Below are 24,432 nucleotides of genomic sequence, written 5' to 3' on the forward strand. Positions count from 1 at the left end.
GACAGTCTTTGTTCCTAAGGACGTATGATTCCCCATAATGTGCAGCTGCTTACCAGCGAGGGGCAGTTGTGTGCGCGGCTCCACTTTTCTCAGCTTGAGCTTCTTCCCAGCTCCACTGCGCCTCTTTCCAGCGACTTTCAGTACGAGCTTCTCTGAGCAGTTTGCTGAGTTTGGCCGAACCGATCTTCATAAGGCGATCAATGTGCCTGTTCGCATCCTGGTCCCTATTCTGCTAGCCTGTCCCTATTCATTCCTTTTTCCTACTTCTTTATTGATGACATAACTTCATTATATCGTGTTGCCTTTTTCATCTTGAGGACAGGCTCCCCTCTTATACCCCTCACCCCACAGCAGTCCTTTTCAAACAACTTTTCATTGGTCGAACAACTTTGTCCAGCAACCAGCAAACACCCAGCAACTTCCATGCCTTGATGGCTGGAGAACAAGCAACCCCAGATGGCATGGCGCCTTCTGAACCACCCTTCTTTGTTCCCTCTAAACTCTTCACATTCCTGATGGCCTCATCGTTGAGTCACCAACCATGGGGCTTGTCAATCCCCATGGCCACACTCCCACATCTCCCCCTTCTTTATTAACATCAACCATCTTCTTGACACAAATTATTACTCTATATATCACAGGAGGACACCAACTTCCTTACCTGTGTAAGAAACACTTTACTCTGAATAGGACCATGGTTATTTTATGTCCAGAAATACTTTCAGTATCTGCAACGAGACATAGCTTTGATGATTTCGGAAAGCAAACCGTGTTATTCCCTATAAGCACTTGCAATCAGCTATCTATCTGTCCTTTCTCTGCCCTCTGCCAAGTTCAAGAAGAATACATCATGCCCCAACACTAACGAACCAAACAATGGAAAAAAGCAAATGAAATAGTTGGAGGGGCAATAGAGCAGCGAGCAGGACCCCTGCCACCCCTGTCTGCTTCCAAGTGCCCATCAAAAGGCACCTGGAACTTGGCCTGCCTGTCACTCACCCCCGCAGATGGGGAAGCATGCCCTTGCCGTGGGTAGGTGAACACTCACTGGGGTTGCACTGCAGACCTCCACAGGGAAGTAAATCCACACACCCACACTGAACCCCTTGCTTCTCTACTACAACTCCCAGGCTGCTCCCACGTTGGGGGAACCTTTGAGCAAGCTGTCAGGAGGCAACAGCAAAGACCGCATGCGTTGCCTTCAGGCTGTGCCACACCACCCGTGCTAGGCAAGAGAAGGCCATCTGCCCCTTTCTGCACCAACCTGGGAGAAACATCCACAGGCAGGTTGGGGTTCTCCAAGAGGCCCCCTACTGGAGCTGGGGGCAGGACCGGCCAGGCTCTGCCTTCCACCTGGTGAACATCCCCACTGGAAGGTGTCCAAACTGCAGAAGAACCACTTAGCACGTGTCTTCAAAATAGCAGATAAATGGATTAATGGCCTGCCCCCTCCCCTGCCACTGCCTCATTGCTTTAATATCCTGTCCTTTATGAGTGACTGGCAGAGTCACTTTGTGTTATGTTATCTTCCCAGGAAAGCATTTCTTGTTTTAACATTATTTTTGCACTTTTTTTTTTTTTTAAACACTGCATTGATGCTGTCTATGAAATGGAAGACTGCATCCATGCCCCACCAGAAGCTAAGACCAGGCACCACGCACTGCACAAGGGCCATTCCCCCTCACACTCACATCCTCCCTCACTGCCCTAGGACGTCTGCTTGTCCAGGCTCTGCAGACGAGGTGATTCACCATGTGAAGCATGTTGTGCAGAAGCACCCAAAGATTCAAGCACTTACCTGGACACGAGGAAGTCTTTCACCCAAGCAAGTGGCTTTGAAATACATTAGCCCAGGACTTCACATACTTTGCTGATTTATTTTTTTGTAAAGCAAGGAAATTAAACAAATTTGTAACCATATTTGGCAGGTTCATCAACACCACGTAACACACAAAATAGGAAAGGCGGGTAGGCTGAATTTATTTTTCTACAAATCTTGGCTGAGGTCCAGAAAGCTGACTTAAAAGTATTTAATAGCTATTGTGCATCTTCCTCCAAATTTTCAACAGAGTGGAGGACTCCATCTCCCTTTACAAAAACCACAGACTTCTGAGTGATTTGCCCCAACAAAATTATGGGGCAAAATCTGTACAGGCACTCACCAGTGCCAACGACTGGGCTGAAGTTGCTGACCCAGGTCTTAGCTTCAAGGCTCAGTTAGACATCAGTTAACTTTGCACAACTTCCATGTTAGCAGCAATGAACTCTGCCAGGAGAAACAGAAGCAACACCTGTGCTGGGGGCAGACAATTGATGCACCTCGTTTGACCAAGTATCCCGCTGTTTATTTAACAGCTTACACTGGGATAAATACACAGCAAGTCTAAGTGAGGGGAAAAGCTTATTGTGCTTTTAAACTTGCATTTTTCTCAGTATCAAGCAGCTACAGTGAGACACAAATGACAGAAGCATCTCTGATGTTTTGATGCTACCGGATTATTTGCTCCTGTCCCTTTGCTATTTTAAACATTAATAAAAATGAGTTGATGGCAATATTCACAGCATGCAGACAGCCAGGCTGTGTGATAGAAGAAGCACAGATATATCCCCCATTACGGGATAATGAATGATGGAGGGGCATGGACAGTTAGGCACACAGTAGACAGTGACAGAAAGCATACTTGATTATTTTAATTTCCTAAACAATGTGAGATCTGAAAGGTTATTTAAACTTCATACTCTCTAGCATTTGTCTGAAGCTATTATCTTACCCAAAGCTCTCACCTCTGCGCAATCCAAAGAGACTTCAATATCAAAACAGTGAGATCTAATCAGAGTTTATTGCTTCTGATATAAGTACTGCCACATTTTTTATCTTTTTTATTAAATTTACCAACTTGAACAACCGTATTTGGGATCAAAAGGTGATTTCTGCAACCAGCCTCAGAGAGGTAGGCTATATTTCTCATACAATAAAAAACCTTTTCTTCTAATTTGTTGGAAAAATAGGTGACTGTTCATTACCAAAGCAGGGCAAGACAACTTTTCTTCAGATTATATTCAGAGTTGATAATCTCTTTAGATAGCAGGGGGTGAGTTCCTACACCTGGACCTCTACCAGAGCTTCCCTGCAATTGTACAGAGTAATCCCATCACTCACAGAGGACCCCATGAGAATTGCCTATGCAGGAGAAAAACGAGTTTTGGGGAATCTTCCTTGGAAGCACTAAATCATAGCAGCCCCATACTGCTTGATATGCTTCGGGGCACCCAAATGCTGCTGACACTTCACCACTGTGCCACTAGCACCTTGCATTTCTCTAAAACCTCTCATCTTCTGCTCCCTGGTCTGCCTCACCACTGCCCCGTATGAGCCTCTCAGGGGTCTTGCTGGAAACACAGATTTTAGTCACTGCTTGGACGTACCTGTTATGGGCGATCCAGTCTTTTTACCTGACTGCAGACTGCTGGGGTTTGTACACCTTGTAGTGAAACGTTTAGTTTTCTGTTTGCTTTTGTCTTTACATCCCCAGACTTTTTTTAAAAAATGACATTCCTAGAGGCTAAAAATTGATTAAAGACCATTCAAGAAATATTACATAAAAATGGAGGGAAAGCAGATGATAAAGGTGTTGAGCTCCTCGGGGTCAGAAAACAACAAAAGGAAAGGAAGGGGAAAGAAATATTAAAATCATATCAATGCAATTTATATCTGCACATAGAAGACATACTTCTGTGAGACGGCTAGATTTGTAGAATGTCAACGTTTGTTTTTCACAAATGTTGACTTTTTTTACAGGCAAGTTTTGTGCTAGGGCTAAGAGAAATACAAATTAATTCTTTGCAACTGGAGGATACAGGAGTATCCAGCTCTGATGTGACATTAAGGAGCCTCAAGCTCTTCTTAGTGCTTTTTTCTAAATGTTTCACCAAATCTTAGCATATTAAATCATGCACAGTTCTCACTAAGTCAAAAATAATACAGCTTAGGCAAAGAGCAGTAATTTTGCCTCATTTCTGAGGGCTTACTCTGACTGAGAAAAATCTGTATTGCTGCCCTACTCCTGCATTGTACAGTCAATGCTCATTTACAAACACTGAACAAATTATCCACATATCGATGCTAATAGCAACAACAGTCATAAGAATACACGTAACTCACACAGCCATCTATTGAACTTAGGGGATTGACCTGCCAGGATGACACCCATGCAAAATATTTTCGTAAGTCCTGCATTCCTGAAAACTATTTATTCAAATAAAGGAGTTCGCAACAGCATCAAAACAAAACGGAAACTGAAATCAGATATTTTTTGTAGATAGCAAAGGTTTACAGAAAAACACAAACCCAACGAGTCAGCAGCGATATATGAAGCTGAAATCATGACGGAACATTGTTATGTTGCCACCTGGTGACAGCAATACAGCTTTTTTAAGCAGGCCGATGGCACCACCTTGGCTCCTGCAATATGCACACGGCTCACCTGGCAGGCCAAAGAGAAATCCAAGCTCTTCAGCATGGAGGAGAGGCACGCGTCGAGCTGGGGTGGTAACACGGTTCAGGTTTCTCCTATGTGGCTGTCATCCCCTAACGCAGCTTTAGACAAGTAGTCAAAGCCCATGTGCATCGTGGGATGATAAAACTCACCTTGGAGGGACTTAATGCTTAATTAAAAGGACGAACAGTGCAATAAATGCTGTAATGAGATAAAATCTCAGTAATTCCTAAATCTTATGGAACCAAAGTGTCAGTCTGAGTTTTAATTAATAGAGTTCTCTATGGGTTCCTCAGAAATAATAAGAAAACCTTAAAGCAGTAAATCATGCCCCAGATCCGTCACAAACTTATTTTAAATCCTGCAACCTTTTTCTTCAGGATTCCACAGCCTGCTCACCTCCAAAGGGTGTCCCTTTAAAGGCGTGATTTTACGTCACCACGACACTTTGCTTTTAGATTGTCTTCTTGTCTCACTGTTGGTTACCGGCACCCTTTGCAGGCATCCTCCCCAGCACTTCCCTTTCCCCCTCCAGTTCTTTCTGCGGGGTCCATCAGTGCTCGGTGCTTGAGCTCTACTCTACACATGACTGAGTTGGAGACATTTTTCCTGTAGGTTTTCCCCATTCATCTTCATCAACCAAGACCCCATTCCCACTGAACGAGTCTGGCAGCATGATGGGAGCCTCAGCACCAGACTGAGACATAAAACCTTCCCCTGGGCGTTCAGTGGAAACCCTTGGGGTGAGCACAGGAGGGCAGCCAAGGGCGCCAGCTGATGAGACCACCTAAACCCTGTGGGCACTCTCCATGCTGGCGGGGCTGGAGCCCTTAATACTCCCTGGAGCAGGCCAAGGGTGCCAGATCCTGATGCTCAGGGCAGCGTGTCACCTCTAATGTCCTAGCATAAGGCTCTGTCACCCTCTAGCGGGTGATGCACAGTGCTTTGCCATCCCACCTGCCCTGCGCAGAATGCCTGGAGAGCAGGCTTCAGTGTCAGGAGGTTACCAGGTTCTCTTCCCAGGGACAGCCCAGACTCTAGGCACTTGCACATCTTCTCCATTTTCCTCTCCTACTTTTTCGACATCCAATTGTTTATCGAGCAGCAATGACGAAACACTAAAAATGTCAACATATAGTGGTGGGAGGTACAAGAATATGCTCGCATTAAACTTTTATGTATGTATTTATGTATTACACATGTACAAGTCAGCAAATCTATATTAATTTGCAGAAGACATAAATTAATATTAATATACTCATTGCACATGTTAAGCAGATTATGACCCATTTTTTGCCTATTAGTACACAAAATGTGCAGCACTGCACATTATTTTATGCCCTGAAATACATTACAACAGGGCGAGGACTCTAAGGCAACTTGAAGGGGAATGCAAACAAGACTTTCACTCCTGACAAAAGCACCTGCAGCTTTTTCTTACTTATTTTCCAATTGTTAAAACGCTTTGCAATTCTGACCTACTGTTAGGTTAACACTGTAAATCTTAAAATAGACCAAGTCTGCTTTGTGTGCCAACCCCGTTTTGGAGTATCTCAGCATGACTAGGAAGCTTTTTGTCTTTCACGTCTCTAGCTGGCAAGGCCCGATATTACAAGGACAGGTACTTTGGGTGGGAATACCTTGCTGAAACATCCCCAGCTATCACATGGGCAATCTTCTCTGACCATCTTACTTTTGCTGCACGACCTGCAAGGGACAGACCTGGCACAAGTGTTACTGGGTTGCACAGGTCCTTGCAGTACCATTTCCTCAAGCCAGTATTAATGCACACTGCCAAGGGAATGTGCGATAAAAACACTCAGTGTTTTTGTCTTGGAAAAATAAATTTAAGAATAAAATAGGAGACAAGGGGTAGGACCTATTAGCGTAATTCCAAAATTAGCGTATGAAACAAAGCCAGCAGCCTTTCTTCTTAAAACCTTCTTCCAAGGCCCAAAATCACTGCAGCCGATTTTCCCATCCTGCTTTATGTTATCAGGTACTTACATTAATGTGGCAAATGGAAGCACCACATAGGGATCACGTCTACAAGCTGCCAAAACAAAATAACCATCTCTATACTGATGATGACGGCCCCGCAACCCAACTGCATGTGACGAGACCTTCGTTACCCACTCCTCTTTAAAGGGGGCAGGGGGCAGAGAATTACCCCATGAGAGCGGAGGAATTTGACATTTTTCCCTGCTGCCCTGCTCCAGCTGCCATGGCGAGGCAGATGCTCACACTGTTTGACTTTATTACAGCACAGCCAAATCAAATGCACGGCCACTGCTTCCTCAGATGTCTATATTTCATTTAAACTGGGATAAAGCAAAGAAACTGGAATATTGTCTCATCGTGCATTCTAAATCAGCCAGGGTAGAAAATAATGGGGAGTTAATCAGATCACTGAAACTCTAATTCACTTGGTATTGATCGAGCAGATTCCTAATGGGACAGCAGACCAATTTCAAATTACAGTAAGCTGACTTATCCTGGAATACCAATGACTGGCTCCCGTGAGGAGCCTGGGCCGACCACGGACTCTCCTCTTGTTATGGCACATGCTCGACCAAATGCATGAATGTATAATAGGATGCAGCATTTAGCTAATTAGTAGGAGATTGATGAAAGGTGCAGTTTTGAAAGCAGAAATCTCACTTGAATAAACGTGGGATGAAAGCCCCAGCAGGAATTAGGGACACAGAGCCTTAGAAACAATTATAAGAAAGAGGAGGTGAGCTAATGGAAGGTAATGCAATTAAACCAGGCTTATCATTATATTAATCAGAGGCTTCATCACTGAGATCTAATATATGCAGCATTTAATTCTGCACTGCCATTATTTATTATTTATTTACAAAATGCTTTACATTTTGACCATGATGTCACGGAGCATCTGTACCGAGCAGTATGCCTGGGAGCAGGGGGTGGCAGGGATGGGTGACATGCACACAGCCACACTCCCAGGTCAGCACTCCTTGCTCGAGGAGCTATCCTCCAGCAAACCCCACAGTCCTCAGGCAGCAGTGGTGTTCAGAGGCAGCCATGGTGGTGTTTGTTTTTTTGTTTGTTTTTTTTTTTTTTTGGTTTGTTTTTGTTTTTTTTTCCTTTTTCTGAGCTACTGGATGGAAATGATTACTTTGGTTGGTATGCTCTTCAGAGCAGGGGAGGTCTTTGTCCCACTGGGGATGTTACTACAGGAGGCCGGCTGCTAGAAGACATTTCTTGCACTTGCTTTCTCTCAAAAAACAGTGTTTCCCTCTCAAACAGTGTTTGTATACTGAAGATCGTATACCACTCATCTACACCTCCGACTAGTGCTTGCTGCCCATTTTTCATATTCTGTGTCATACATCAGCACTTTCATTGCAAACATGCATGTAAAGACCTTGTTGCTCACTGCTGCCTGTGCAGAAGAACAGCAATACCTGCTGAAGGAGCCCCTGCAGTTGTGGGCCCTGGCTTTTGCCCCAAGATGCAGGGTTTAGCATGGCTTGTCTTGCTCAAGGAACTCCTTGCAGGTAACAAACGTGTCTTGGCTCTGCATAGCGTGCTCACTTATGTTCTCACAGAAGTCAATGCTGAGCAAGTGTGGCTGACCAGGCAGCTTTCTGAACAGAGGCCTCTTTCTGAAGGCACACCAACAGCCCCCGGGTGTCGTGGGAGTGGAAACTAACGGCTGGACTTGCGCTGCTGAACACATACAGCTTTCACTGTCAGGGATATGCAGATGTAGCCCTCCCTATGGAGGTGCATTACAGAAGCTGAGAACAAGCTCATGAAGTGTTACGTGGACAGGGCCTGCTGTGTGGAGGCACTGCTATGTACCGAGAGCCACAGCACTGCAGGGACAATGCAGTCTCGATGATGAGAGCAAATATTTTTGCCTGCAGCTTGTGAATGTAAATTATTATGACAAAGGAATACAGTGTTCATTTCCAATTACTGCCTCATCTGCCTAGAACACTAATCCTGACTCCTGAAAATATCCATTATTCAGATTAATATTTTCAAGTACTTATAAACAACTGATGTTTAAGCTATGAGTACTTCACAAAATGTTCACTTACAAATGCAGCCATCAAGCTGTGTGATGGGTTCCCTGAGACACAGTGTGATTTCTACTTTGTGATTGAAGGCTTACAAGGATTTTCAGCCAAATGCTGTATCTGGGTAGTGATCTTTCAAGCACATTCACGCAAGAATTCATTAAACTGTGTGGAGATGCCCAGCAGTCATCCAAATCTGGCATGTCATAGCCTACCTCATGTCATGTACTGAACGAGGCCCGTATCACCCCTTGTGTGAACAGCACTGCTTCCTGGAGGGGGAACACGTCCCTCTGTCCCCAAGCGAGAGGACGGTAGATGGGAGCAATACAGAGCTGCAGCTGCACAAGGGCTCCAGCAGAGAGGATGGTCCAGCCAGATCATACCCCTTTTGGAAGTGGTTTTAATTCACTGGTCTCCTCTGGGCCCACAAAAGATACTGTAAATATGAAATAAATATATGCATACGCAGTACTAAAGACATATATCAGCACAACATGTGGTAGATCTTTGTAGTAAACTTATTGGTCACAATTCATTTTCTGTTTTAGTCCTACATTTTCACCTGCTGAGAGTTGCCCGTTGAGCCCTGTCACACTGAACTATTTTATGGTTTGCCCTCAGACTGGTGCATCAAAATAAATCATTCAAGGCTTCTCTAACAGTCATGCCTTTAGCTGAAGCAAAAGAAAAAAAAAGAAAAAAAAAAAGCTCCCCATTTTTGGAGGCACTTTTGCACCCTCATTTGGAATGTTGGGTGAAAGCACTATACCAGGACAGAAGCATTTATTTCAAAAAACGAACAAACAAAAAAACAGGAACATCACTGCTGAGCTAACATTCAGCCTAACACGGAGGGTTCCTCAGGGCTTTCCCCAGGCTGGTTTGACTCTGGCCAGCAAGCTTTCATTTAGATTTCAGGGCTGAAAGTAGCCTGCTTTTTAGCAGGTATTACAGTTGTTAGATTTAGATTATTCTCATTAGTTGAAGAAGGCATTTAGTCATTCCCACAGTATTATTCAAGCTTATTTAGTATTTCCTCCCCTCCTTCCACCCTCTTATCATTTAATGAACATTGCAAGGAGTTTATGAATATACATGAACACATATGCATTTGGTGACAGTTTTTCAATAAAACATTAGAGAACACTGCAGGACAATAGCTAAAGCATTCCTCCTTGGGGTCAAAGCAGCAGAGTGAATGGAGCTAAGCCAATGGTGCCCGTTTCTGAGCTAACTGACCATCAATGGAATAGACGTTTCCAACCAGCTCTGCTCTGCAGCCACCAACACTCTCACTACTGATGCAAAGCTGCAAAATATCCATGGCTCACCAGAAAGAATTCAGAGATGGAAGAGCAAGAAGCTCAGAACAGCAAGGAGGATTTTTCTTAGGCTACCTTGGCAAGGTTTGCAGTAAAGCAACAGCTCCTGCCAAAACAAACACCCTCCCCCCCTGCAGAGCAGGAAAAGAAGAAAATCTTTACTGAGGACAGACTTTTCCTACAGCAAGACTGACCTTTTAGTCTGTAACTGATGGGCTAAGAGAAAGGTTGGAGAGAATGCCACTGCATTTACAGGGTTTCACGGCATCCTCATAAACTTAACTGAGGGTATTGATCGCTCTGCTCCAGGAAGCCCTGGTGGAGATGCATTGCTAGGCTTCAGCTGATGCTGACTGTTTTTCATAAAGCTATATATCAGCTAGAAATTATTATTGATAGATGTTTTAGAAAGGCAGCCATGTTTTCTGAATTGCACAACCAGATACACATACTCTGAGCTATTGATGATCAGCATCACACAAGATAAACTTAACTGTTGCTGATGGACATCTGCTCATACTCATGACTAAAAACCAGCATGGAATAAAGGGAATAAACCTTTTGGCTTAGGAAGCAGCATTCTTTTTTTTTTTTTTTTTCCCATATCACAAATGATAGGGGGAGCATTTAATACTTCATGTTGCCATCCAATTACAGGGTTCAGGAGCAGCCCATCAGGTGGAAGAGCTGGTGCTTCTCTGGGCAAAGCCCAGTGGTCTTTCATACAGACAATGTATGAAATTTCAATTTCAAACAGTTTCAAATACAGTCCAAGGGGTCACACATCATCCACAGACCATCTTCACTGTTATTGTGATTTGAACCAACAATATTAAAATTCCTTATTCTACATGTGAGACAAGAGGTTTAGGGAAGGGGCTCGGTTTTTGGAGAACCAATCTTGCACTCTAGGACAGCAGCAGTGAGAGGAGACCCAAGGTCATGCTCTTGGGTGCTTTGGGAGGCCCTCTGACTTGCAATTATCTCATATTTTTCCTCTGGAACAAGAAATGCACCAGAGGCCACTTCATCTATGCCTGAGCAGTCACCATCTAATTAGTTGATCCTATCTTAAATGCCATCCTGTTTACATGTTACATCTTACCAGAAACTATTTGAAGCTATTCCAGGAGGTATTCCAGAAGCTATTCCAGGAGTTGGACTCAATGATCCTTACGGATCCCTTTTCCAACTCGGGATATTATATGATTTGGGTAGGCTGATGACCTTGCTTTCAAACTTCTCTAAGGTCTAATGCAAGAGGTATTTTTACTGCAGCATGTGACCTCAATACCCAGACTTAGGTCTTTTTGTTCTGTTTGTTTGTTTTTAAATCCCAGTATTTTTGTGTATTTGCTTTTAGACATGTAGCTCTTTGTGTCTTCTGCTGACATTGTAGCTCCCACACTCAAGTGGTTAGTTAAAATGCTCAGCTGAAACTGGGGCATGTGCAAAGTGAACTACAGACCTCCTAAGAGGTGGAAAAAACAGAAGAGAAATAAAAGCCACATTCATCTTCAAACAGTTTCACCTGAATTTCCTCAGCATTTGCGTTGTCCCCTCCCATTTTAAGACATTTTAAGGCATTGCTCATCTTGATACAACTAGTACTTATGCTTGCAACTAAATAGTACAGCGGGATTGTTTTTCCGGCTTTGCTACACACATGAATTTACCTATGCTTCTTGGATCCTTGTATGCATCAAAGGACAGATGAAACACAGCTCTATCCCCTCCTAAGCTGAGTGTTTTCTATTTCCAAAACTGAGTTCTGTGCATGCCAGATCTTCACGTCAGAGCAAAGATGCACTGCAACATCAATTGCCACTGCCTCCCACTACCTGCATCCATGCACACTTACATCCAAGTATTGATTTCCAGAATTTCTCCAAGGAATGCCAAAAATAATAAACAAAAAATAAATCAAAAGCAAAAGCCTCTTTCCATTATGTATTAAATATCCTTCCATGAAGTTAGAACAAATAGGAGATGTATATAGAGTACAATGGAGACATAAATCTAGTGTCATAGTAATCGATTTCTGCCTTGTTCTTTTATTTCCAGTAAATAATGATCTTCAGGTCTTTCATGGTGGCACTACAGTAAAGTCTGCTAAGGGAACACAGGCAGCATTTCATCTTTGCTACAGCCAACAATAATGCCACTCTAAAATCATTACAGTCACTTATTTCCTGTAGCACTCTGGTAACAACATTTAGCAGGATCAAAGGAAATTTACAGAGGGTATCCCCCCTTCACTAACCTTCATACAATCATGTATATGATCAATAACGCATTTTGTATTGTTCAGCAGCATGCGGAAAGTACAGTTTTCTGCAGAAAATCGTGCAGCTGTACATTTCTTCTGGGTCTTCAGCTTTCTAAAGAATCCCCCTGGAAACTATAAGCTCTATTCAGACCTGGTTGAGTCAATTATATTCTGAGATACTTTTTGTATGTTAATTAAAGAAACTTCCGTAAACAACCATATTTCCACAAGAACATTCACACATTTATTGCTAGTGCTGTGCAGAGCCTTGGCATTGTTTTCTCTATTCAGACCCTGAAGTAGGTTTTTCACTTTGTGCATCATCAAATGAGGCTATCGAGCTATAAATTGCCAATAAATTAGTTAAATAGCAACCACAGGTTCATATAATTATCCTTCAAAACAACAAAAAGCATGAATCTCAATGTACCAAATAAGTAAAATACTTGCAAGTCATCAGATTAATCGGATGATTAATACAGACATTATTTCTCTACTGTGTAACAATGGCTAGCAAAATATCATCCTCATACACCAAGTTGACACAACTAAATAAAAGAAAAGCCTTACACTATTCATGCCCGATGCAATCAAATGCACTCCAGGATAGCTGCTCATCACTGCAGTCACCATAAAGAGCAAGTAGAATTCATCTCATTTAGGTTGGCATGGCAAAACCAGAAACATTTTTAATGTTTCTGGCCTGCTTCCATGTTTAGTGCGGACAACTGGGCAAGAGAAGCTTGTATGTGGAATAACAACCTTCATTAGACTGATGTATTTTGAAGAAGGTGTATGACTTTATGATACTCTTCCTGACTTCACATTCTGATCTGATCTGAGGAAAAAGCACATTTTCTCCGATCACTGTGATTTTTTCCACTTATAATCGTTCATTGATTAAAGGTAATATTTCCAGTTAGAAGACTCCTTCTGTTGTACCCAGAAAAGTATTTGGGGGATTACAACGTGAGCATCCAACTCTGGACAGTGAATCTTTAGGTGGACTTATCCCCTAAGCAGGGAAAACGCGAGGCATGTAGCACCTAGTCCACCCAGTCTTCTACTGCTGTGGTTTTGCTCTTGTCCTTTTGAGCATGCTAGAGTAGTGAAACAATGGAAGCAGTTTAATTTACAAACTACCCAGCCCACACACTAAGGAGTGAACAGCTTTGCATACATAGGAGACAAGTTACACTGAAATGCAGTAGTCTGTTTAGGGGCTATTGATCTCAGAGACAAGATCCATCCTTTAATGCAACAAAGGATTCACAGACTATGCACAGAGCCACACTGAAATGAAGGCACCGGATCCGGACCAAGCAGCTTATAGCCAAGTTGTCTGCCTGATGTTTTAGCCATGCTCTCACCTGTTTTATTTGATCACTACAACCATTTAGATTCCAGTACAGTTTCTCAAAGCAGACCCATTTCACCCTCTTACAGTGTCCTTTTCTTGAAGGTCTTTGTCCAGGGAACAGCTGTGGCAGATCAGATGAATGGGAAGGTGATGGCTGGGTTTGCTCCCCCACCAGTAAGCACAAGTAAGGAACAACCACCAGTGGTGATGCACACCTTGGAAGCTCTTAGTGAAGAGACAGCAGCTCTCTGACCAGGTTAGCATTGCAGAGACAGGAACCACTAAATATCTAAGAGTGCCATGTTAGCTCCTTCATTAGTTTGACAATAATTATCACAAACAGAATTTGTTTACAGATGTTGGAGGTTTCTTCTGAAACAAAGGAGAACTCAAGATGCTGAGCAGTCCCAAACTAAAAGGATTTAAACATTTAATCTTAAAGAGATGCTCCCGAGTTTCAGGCTAAAACAGTTTATAAAGGTCATTAAAAATTAACTTATCTTGCTGACTGAAGCTTTTTTAATGCACTCCAAGTTACAAAGGAATCACAGCTGTAGCCTTTAGGCCAATGGTGTACTATATTTTTCTCCCATTAGCAAGGACAGCAAATATCCTCCACATTTGGATTTTACCACTGCAGTCATCCCCAATTCATTAGTCTTTGTGTCTGATTTAAAAAAAAAAAAAAAAAAAAAAGACATGGAGCTAGTTGGGGAGATGTATTTTGTACTTGTTTCACTGAATACCCTTGCAGTCATTTGCCACAATAATTTAATAAGAAAACTGCTGAGGGAAAAAATGATTCCTTAGCCCAAGCCAAGGTCTTTCTCAGCTCTAAAAACCAGTCTTTGGTTTGGCATGATAAAGACCACCTCAAAAAATAAAATGCTAGAAGGATGTTGTTCTGTCTGCAGCAAGAAGTTTGGTTATGGGGACACAGATCAACCAGCTGCACCAGCACATGCCTCTACATGCATCGCTGAGATGCTGCATGCTGAAGCTTGGGGGCCTAGGGGCTCACATTGGGAAGTTTTTTGTTTGCAAGGTTTCCAGCTTAGAGCCAACTGATTAGAGATGACATCCCTAAACTATATCGTCTTTCATACAGAAAATTCAAAAGCAATTCAGGCCTTCCAAGGATGTTATTAAGGTTGTTCTTTGAAGTAAATTGAATTCTCCCCATTTGTATTAAGAGCGAGAGCCTTTGCTGCTTTATGATATTACATTAGCAGGTAGTGGATAAAACTGGAGGTTTTTTTCTATGTTACCTTTTTAAGCTGCAATTTTCCCATACCTTGATTAAAATACATTCCCACCATTGTCATTATTTATTACATATTCAATCAAGACAAGGGTCACCACTCACATCCTCCCTTAACCACAATAATGACAAACAGAAATCTGACACAGTGCTGAACTCCAAGTGCATTACAAGATCCTAGATCAAGCTTCCTTTTCCTCTGAACCATAACTTTTACTCTTGTGGGGGAAGGGTTATTGTGTGGACCCTTACCAAATGGCACTCTTGTCAAAGCCCAGATGCCAAACTCGTACCTTTTAAAACTATAAAAACAAAGAAAGAAAAAAAAGAAAAAAAAAAAAAAAAAAGGAGAAAAAAGAGGCAAGCTAACAAAGGAACCTGGAAGTGCATAGACATGGCCTGCCTCTCCAACACCTTCAAAGTGTTTGACAGGTTGAATTTCAAAACTGACCACTCCACAGGCTTTACACACAGCCATTTCAGATACCTCACCACACAAGTGATGGGCTGTGCAACGCCCCTGGGATACAAGACTGGAGAATGGGTAGGTGCTGCAATGATGTCTGAAAGCACATTGAAGAGTAAGGGATGTTCAGATAGCCCAGTTATGAACTAGATGGTATGTTCAAACTATCCTAAAACAACATAAGTATTATTTACTCCTAAAAGGCTCTGTTAACAATAAAACTTCAGATGTTTGTGAATAATACTTTCTGTAAAGTACAGAACCACGCTTTAAGGTAGGTCTTTCAAGATGACAGCATTATCTTAAAGGGCAGCCAAATGACAATCACGAGGTTTTTAATTAAATTGGGACATACCCAATTAGACCAGATGTTCATCCAAACCTGTGCCTGACAATGGCCGGCAGAGATATTTATGGGAAAAGGGATAAATCAGGAGGAACATGTGCTGTATCAGGACAATGGACTGAGTGCAAATGCACCATTTCCAAATTGTGCATCACCCCCAGTGCAAGAGCAATGAAGTTTTACTGGCAGAAAAAGCCCCACTTAACTCACTCTGCTAATCCACGTTCTCTGCAAGAGCCCTCAAAGAATTTGGCAACATGCTCCAAATCTACCTTACTGGGACTTATGGACAGGTAGAAAGTAAAAAATGTTTGAATACTGATTTTCATACAAATTGGCATCCTGTTTTTCCACAAATGGTATTATCCATAGTACAAACTGTAAAAATTAAGACCTCTAATTGATTTCAAGATCTACTCTTTGGTGCATTATGAAGTTGGAAAAGCCTGATACAAAACATTGTTCTCATTTTATAATGCTGGGTATGTGACATACTCTGGGCTGGATTTTATTTCTTCTTATTCAATTAAGGCTAGTAAAAGTATTTTATAATTATGCATTTTGTTTACCCGTGACTCAGCCCTTATTTCAAAAGAAATAAACCACAAAGTCAGTACCAGTGGGATGGTGACGGTGACAATCCCCCAGTACAACTAAATACACTTTTTTACTGGTGGCTTTAAGTCCCTTCCTCCAGCAGACCTCTTCATCTGTACAATGGACCTCATCAGTCATAATCAGCAACACATTCCAGGCCCCCTAGTGAAATCCAGTGCTATGCTTCCCATCAACACAGGTGTTGTTACACATGTTCTGCTTCACAAGTTCTTTCAAGCAGGCGTAGGCCCTCATACAGTGTGCTTTATCCAATGCTCAGTTTTCAGACCAAAAGGTAAGATCTACCTGCAAAAAAAAACTGGCTCTTTGTTCTCATGAAGCATCCTTTGAAGAACACGCTGATAGCAGCAGATTAAAACCTTCAACAATGTAGGCAAAGATTTAGCATCACACTGACAGAAGGAAGGGTGATTTTGGGTATATGGGATGTATCATATGGAATACTTAAGGCCGGGAAGAGTTTGAGTACCCAAGGTTTCTAGAGCCCATAGTGGGCACAGAGCACAGCATACAGACCTCAGTGTGGCTGGTCTGGGACAGGTATGTAATTTCTCTTCCCTGTTACCATTAGCCATTAACAAATGTACCCACAGCTAAGGTGTACAGAGACCCAAGATTTGAAATCAAGTACCAAACACAAAAGGTCAGTAGTGCAAGCAATGCTAAGAGTAGAAAGAGTTTTTCAGCAGTCAGAAGGACACTTAATTCATAGGATGCACAGGAAGACCATTTCTGATCCAACATATAGCTGACAGATCCTTGTTTTTATTTTTCCTATCCCATCTGTCCCAGAAATTTGTCCGTGTCCAGTTAATAGCCCATAATCCAGTCCTCTCCTGCAGGTTGTATTTCCCTCCCTGTCTTGCAACCCTACCTTGCCAAAGACTAAGGCCAAGGCAGCATCAGATACCTCAGTCTTCTCCCTAGTTGTCTTAATTTGTTGCCCACCTGACTCAGCTGGGACCCCATGTTTTAGTTTTATCCCTTCACATCCCACACCAGTTTAAAATCTAATAGAGCCTTTGCATTACTAACTTTGCCCTGATAATTTTATTCTAGTTATCCTTTAGTAATTTTATGGGTGATGTCTTTGAACATTTCAGTAGCTCATCCTTATTTGTATCTCCCAAAGGCCTTTTTCTCCTCCCTCCTTTTAGTTTAAACAGGATTGCCCTGTTTAACCCTGCTGGCTGGCTGCCTTTCTTGCCTGCAGATTTTTGTGCACATGTGGATGAAAGGTTACTGTGCTTAGGGAAGACTGTCCCTGAAGATGGTTTCTCCTGGACACATTTACCCTACAGAGCAGCCTCCCATGGGATGCTGCTACACAGATCCCTGGACAGACAAAGTTTCCTGCCCCACAGTTGTGGCTTACCCTGCTCTTAGCCTGTCTTGCCCTACTGCGGGTCTTAACTCCACCACTTCTTGTCCCTGTGGCCAGCACTGTCATTGACTGCCACGTCCTTGGCCAGTTCCGTGTTCTGAAGGAGATGGCCTCCTTCAGAAAAGAGAAGTTGGAAAAAGTGGAGTTTTGATTTCCTGCTAATTACTGATTGATCAAAGAAAACTGTGTTCTGCTTCTTGGAAAACAAATGGCAAAATTAAACCATAGAATAAGCTGCTGAGCTTATTCTTTTAGCCTTCTGCTAAAAATAAAAAAATATATATATTAGGGATCCAGTATTATGTTATAAAATGAGGACAACGTTTTGTCCAAGATAAGGTTATTGCATAAGTCTGAGTAAATAAAAGGAAGCCTCATTTCTGAAACTAAATGAAAGCAGGTTTACTAAACTATTACACATGCAGCCACTTACTGTAAAATCCCGTTTGGAGGAGAGGACATCATTCAACTGTAATCAAGACTGATAATATTAGATTGCTGATCTATTGATCAGTGAACTAATTGTAGATTTTCTTTGGATCTTAAGAGCTATTGCCGTCATGCTCTGTAATGTAACCTTGAGACCAGTAGATCTCAGAGGCAAATCCTCACCAATATACAGATAAAATGAATTCCTGTAGGGTATCACTTTGCAGCACCTATCAAGAAAGACAGATGAGCTCCTACACTTAATCGAGGTGGCAAAGAGGAGGATGCATGAGAACCTGATGTATTTACGTACACAGAGAAGCCCCATCCCAATACAGCAAACACAGAAGCACTATAGAAAAACCTTACTGGGTAGACAGAAACTCAGCATCTCAAACATTAGCCTCAAAGGTGATCTGCATTTCAGCTGAGTTTGTGAGGAGCAGTATTTACAGCTCCCTGGAGCTGCAATAATCGCCACTATGAAGAAATCACGAACATGCATCTGTAATAAGTAAATGGCAGAGCAGCACTGAATGGCCTGGCTACACAAGGAAGTCCAGCAGATGGATCTGCACCATGTTGAACGCAAATACATTTGTATGTTGAAGCTGAATACATTTGTTGCCTCCAAGTCACTTAACTTTGCTGACCCAGTCCATGCCCCTGAACACTCACATGGAAGGCAGCCTCTTTCCAAACAGGGTAAAAAGCCACCTAATCTTTTTCTTTCCGTTTGCATTTTTATTCCATGATCATCTTTGCTTTGCCCTGGTTTATTAGCTCTATATCCTGCTACCCTCACTGCTCATCTAGGAGAAAAGTAAAAACAAAAAGCCTCCAACAATTCCATCTCAGCTCCTCGCAGACAACAGTGTATAAATAGCACTGGTGCATACTGGTTTGCCAAAATACAAGAAGGTCAGGAAAAAACATTTTCTTTTGAAATGAAAAAAAGGAGGTAAAAGCTAAGAATTGTAATAACAGCCTTGACATGAGACCAACATAATACCAACCTGAATTACACTTGGTACCAGACTCTCATTGGAAACCCTGGATTACTTTGTTCCTGTTCCTGACATAATATTCAAGACTGGGTTTATATTTGCACAGAATGGGGCTGTTCAGTAGAGTCCATGCAAATCAAACACTTGATTTATGCATCATTCCACTGGAGGGTGTAACATTAAATTTAATTTTGTAAGAAAAGCCTGAGGTGCCTCTATGCCTGGGGTTGACATTGTGAACTAGGGAGAAAGGTGCACAAGAATTCATTACTGTTTCCAATATGCGAAATGCAGCATTTGAATGAAACATTTGTCTCTTGTCAAAAAGGAGTAATGTCTGCTCTTTGTAAAAAATATTTCTCCCCCCACTTTGATTTTATCGCCAATTCAGCATATTGGGAGCTGAGGTTATAAGCATAGTTCAAACTTGTGATGATGGTGGGATGAATTACACAATGAAATGGAGGAGCATTGGTTGAGCTGTAATGTGGCTGCAGAGCATAGATATCGATGGATAAACATTAATGCCTCCTGGTAGCAGCACTTCATCAGAACAATTAAAAAACTGCTCTTTTTTTCTGACCTTACCCACCAGATCTGTGGAGAAGCCTCCTGTCTGCTTGATAGACTCTTTACAGTTGCCTACACCTAATTTTACACATCAGTTCAAAAAACAAGCTTGGAAATACCAGGAAAAAGTTTCCCAGGGAGCTTCACTCCGATGCCTAATCAAGTTAAATTGCCTGAACACTGCTGAAGGATTTTGACTGTCTTTCATCCTAGGTAGCATCTGAGAAGCTCCAGTTACAAGACTTTCCATCTCTTTTAGTTTACGTTTTAAGAGGCTCTCCAAAAAACTTTCCACACTTCAGATTTGGATAAATACAGTATAGAGACAAAGATCTAAAAGCAGGGCAGGAACTAAGCGTGGTCAGGATGCCAGCTAATTGTATACTGTAGCCTGGTGGTGCTGATACCCATCAATAAGAGGAATAGTAATCCTTCCTCTCAGCCCCTTCTGTTTCCTCCCCATGCTTCCACTGAGCAAGCTTGCACAACCTAGAGAGAGGGCAGGTGTTCTGCTGTTACCTGAGCATACCAGAGAAACTGAATTCAAGTATCCACTGGGCATTAACACTACGGTAATAGAAGTAATAGGCCACTCTTTTTTCCTTCCTAGAACACCATGTCAGCTAAACGATTTCTCATCAGACTTCTGGTACAGTCCACATCAAATGGTACTAGACCAAGCAACAGAGCCGTCTATGGCATTGTGCTCCAGACCAGAACCAGAAGCTAAAGTAAAGTTAGATAAGGCTCTTTGCCAGTACTGAAGAATGCTGGAATGTAGTTCTACTCGATTAAAGATGTACAGAGAAATGCAATTATTTCAGTTGCACAACCTGCTAAACTTGACACTCAGAGCAAGCATCTCGTGTTCCCTATTCCTCACCGTACACTACTAGCTATTCTATAGCTGAAGGTCTACACAAGGAAGAGCTAGGCATGATCTGATGAGCTGGATGCTGCTCCTTCACCAGGACATATTCAAGGAATGTAGCTCTCACCCAACTTTCCTGCAGCAAGCTGTAAGCATCTGCATAGAATTAGAAATAAAAATCCAAATATAAGTCCTCACCAAGTAAAGCACCATATTTGCAAAGCGTTTTGATGTGCATCTGGTTTGGGCAGAATTTTTTTTTCTCCTTCAAAATGATCGGAGCAAAGGCTTTGGAATGGTTTGCTTTCCCGGCCAAAACAATGCTTTGCTCCACAATCATCAGTATTTAAAGATAACCAGAACAAAATATTTTAGGGTCAACAGTGAGGTTTAGCATTTCCCACAGTTCACTGTAGGAAACACTGTATTCTGTTTCTGTAAGGGCATTTGTTTGCTGGGCCAACCCTGGAGAAGTGCCCTGCTTTCACTGTCCAGGTGAGGAAACCACCAAGTCCCTCCACTTCCCCACAGCCCTACTGCCATGACACGCCTGCCCACACTGTCCTGCAAAATCACGCTTTCAAGGTCACACCAGAGCACTCCTGTCCCATGAGGCCACGCTTCTGCGTAAGTTGTACAGCTTGCCAAGCCTTGATAGACTCTTGATCTGAAATCTTGAAGCTATTTTCTTTGTTCAGCTAATGAACAGTATGGTGATGAATACACATAAGGCAAAATTGATCCACTTAATTCATCATTTGTAGATATGTATGGATTTAAGCCCTTTTAAATGGATTCTGGGATTAAACACCTATAGCTACATTTGCTAGCCATTCAAAAATACCTAAGGGCATTTTGGCAAGTTTTGTCCCTTAATTTCTGAGATTCAAGGACTGGCCCCAGGTTTAGCATCTGCAGCTTTTTAAAGCAAGTTGTTTTGCTGGCTGGTTCAGTAGTGCCTGTGCAAGGCTTCACTCCAGCTGCGTCACTGTTTCCTGGGTAGCTGCAGCAGGTCCATCCCTGGAGGCTGCACCCAGCTTAGCACTGCTCTGCAAACAACTTTGTGGGAGGAGATTTATAAAAAAAAAAAAAAATCAGCACTGCAACCCCAAACTTTAGAAGGCATGCAAGATGGTGTTAGCTAAGAACATAAGCCAAAAATTTGAGAATTAAGAAGTAGGTCAACAGTCATTGGGGGTGCAAATTTCATCACTAGCATTGGATCCCATTAGCTCCAGTTACCTTTCAGTCCCCAATATCATGCCTTCAAGTGCCTTTCAGGTACCACTGAAACCTTGCTCAAAAACAGCAATGAGAGCCAATCTTACACAAAAGTTGATATATATCTAGGAAAAGTAATTCAAGAACAAAGACCATGCCTGTTACCTTGGATAACTTTCTTTTTTATGTTTAGATGATATTGGTTGCCACCAACTCACTAGTCCCCTGGTGATCTTCTGTTTTATTTGGTTTTTCACACTTGGAGTATTTCCCTCTGTCCCTACCCTTTTCGATTTGCAGAAGCCTGCATAAGGAATTTAAACTTACCAACAGACTTAGGTTCTGAGTTGCTCTTTGCTTCTATAAGTAGCTCTGCAGAGCACAGCTTGGAATCAACTACCTAAGTCTCAGCCAGGCTTCGGTGTGAGATCCATTCTGTCAGGTGCCTCCTTTCACAGCCGTAAATGATTTTTGTATCGCCATACAGCACCAGGTCAGGCAAACTTCCTGATGACATTAAAATCAGTCATGATTTTCAACATTTGCTACTCACAAGCTGACACTAACATGTTAGGAATTGCTGTACTTGTCTTTATTACTTCAGTCACTTCAGTAAACTTTTCCCCTGCTAAGTATTACCATTAAAAAAAATGTTTAATAACAGGTAAAATAATAGCAGGTAAATAGCAGCCCTTGCAGTTAGCTTCTCAGACACAGGATTTTCAAGCATCTAGAGGAGATGCACATGGGAAGCTCAAGCGCAGCCCACATCAGATAAATTCAGATAAATTATTTTTATATGTTCCACTAAAGCAGAAGACTTGACCATCTGAAGCATGCCTAATTGAGGAAAACAGCTTGATTTCTAGCAGCATGCATAAACAAAATAATCAGCTTGGATACATTGCTACTAGAGTTATTTCCTCTTGTTTGACTTAACTCAGATCCACACAGCGAATTTCTTCCCCTGTGGCCCCAATCCCAGACTCTGCAGCATTATTTGCCATTGCTCCATCCTCCCTGAAAACTTCTGGTTTGTGCTTCCTGCCCAGTCTTGAACAGTGTTAATTATCTCAGAGCCACGGATCCTGCTGGGCACTCACTCCTCAGCAGCCAGTAGCTCCTCAGAAACACCTTCCCAGGCTTCTCCTACCAGTGTTTCAAACCATACCAAGCACTGTGCTGGCTTTGCATCCATCGTCCTACTTTCTTCATTCTAAGTCACATGCAAACAGCAAACACCAATCTCACTGCAGTGTATTTTTCAACAGCGTCATCAAATGGATCTACAGTCAGCTCCCGTGAAGTTCTTGAAAAGAGCACTAGCAAGGTGTTTTAAGGGCTCAACCCTTAAAAAGAAGCACCCACTTTCATGTTGTTGTCAACCCTTACAGTGACAACCCTTACACCACTGGAAACGAAAGCCTCATCAACCATATGTGGTTACCATCAGAGGTTTACTGCAAACACGGAACCAATACTTGCCTTGATCAGATCTACTTTCTTATTTCCTGTTTTACTCTCCCTCCACCCACAGACTGGTACTACTCCTGAGGTAGTTTTAATTCCTCACAAAAACGAAGAAGATGTTTCCTATCCTAAAATCTGACAGCCACACATCTCTCCCCACACCCTTTTGCTTCCGTGCCAGGTTCCTACCATCCCACCTTCTGATTTGTATTAATTACCATCAGTATGCTCATCTCTTCCATTTAATTGCCATGTTTTCAAACTGCTTTCCAGTCCCTCTCTGAGCCAGAGAAGGAAACTGACCATGCAGTAAAGGGCCTGCAAGCAGAGTAATTGTGTAAGAGATTTTGCTCACACACCTGGTAAGTTTGCAGCTGGGTCACGGAGCTCAGACCCAGCAGCTCAGCTACCCCGTTAGAGAACCTTCATACACAGTCAAGCTACATCCCACCAAACCACCCCTAGGTAAGAGCCAGCAGCAGTGGGGAGTAATACACACAATATCCCAACAGAGAACAGCACAACGGAAGGCCCCTGATTTCCAGCTGAAATCAGTTCACAGTTTATAGCCATGAGTTTGTGCTGACAGTAGCCTCTCCTTCAGAGATTTATTCTCCTGACAGAATTATAAGGAAACAATGGTATCACCTCTGAATATTGCTAGGCTAAGCAAGTCACGCTCTTCCAGTCCTCCCTGGGAGGAGAGTCAGATCAGTCCTTTAATTATCCCAAGCTCTCTTTTTTTGCACTTACTCACTGCAAGTTCATCCTTTTTGCACTTCATGCTGAGGGCAGCCTTGCATTCTGTGCGAGCTCTCCCACGTACCTGATGCAACGGCACAGGAAGGGTCTGTGCTGGCAAGATTGCTGATGGCAACTGAGTGAGAGTCACCGATGAGCAATCCCTGGTGGGGAAAAGCCAGACTGCCTTTCCTCCAGTAGCACCACAACCACTTGCTTGGCCACCACGCACCTCTGCCATCCTGTTCTCCTTTATTCTCTGATTACTTCCCCTGTGGGAAACCTGCTGTGCTTTGACAAATCAATGACCAGCTACTGAGGACAGGTGCTGGGTTAGTTTGTCCATTTGGTTTTAGAACAAGAATATCCCTTTTGATTCCATTCAGCATTTTTCTTCCTGTCTTCAACCAGTTCTAGGTGAACAGCTTAGCCTGATGTAATGGAAACCACCGAAATCAAAGCTATCTGCTCTGAAGCAGCAAATAAAGACATTAAAGCTATGGTTATCCAATCACACAGTACTTAGGGAAGGCACCAAAACAATCA

At 42.5% G+C, this 24,432-nt stretch overlaps 1 long non-coding RNA gene across 1 annotated transcript in view; it reads right to left on the bottom strand.

The window, feature by feature from the left end:
* Positions 1 to 24,107, bottom strand: part of LOC140002387 (uncharacterized) — a 108,227-nt gene extending 84,120 nt beyond the window's left edge. Inside the window, exon 1 of the long non-coding RNA XR_011808758.1 lies at positions 23,972 to 24,107. This is a non-coding gene — a long non-coding RNA (uncharacterized lncRNA). The remainder of the gene's footprint in view (positions 1 to 23,971) is intronic.
* Between the last annotated feature and the right edge of the window lie 325 nt (positions 24,108 to 24,432).

Source organism: Anas platyrhynchos, chromosome 4, assembly GCF_047663525.1.
Source record: "Anas platyrhynchos isolate ZD024472 breed Pekin duck chromosome 4, IASCAAS_PekinDuck_T2T, whole genome shotgun sequence".
In the NCBI taxonomy this organism is placed as follows: domain Eukaryota; kingdom Metazoa; phylum Chordata; class Aves; order Anseriformes; family Anatidae; genus Anas; species Anas platyrhynchos.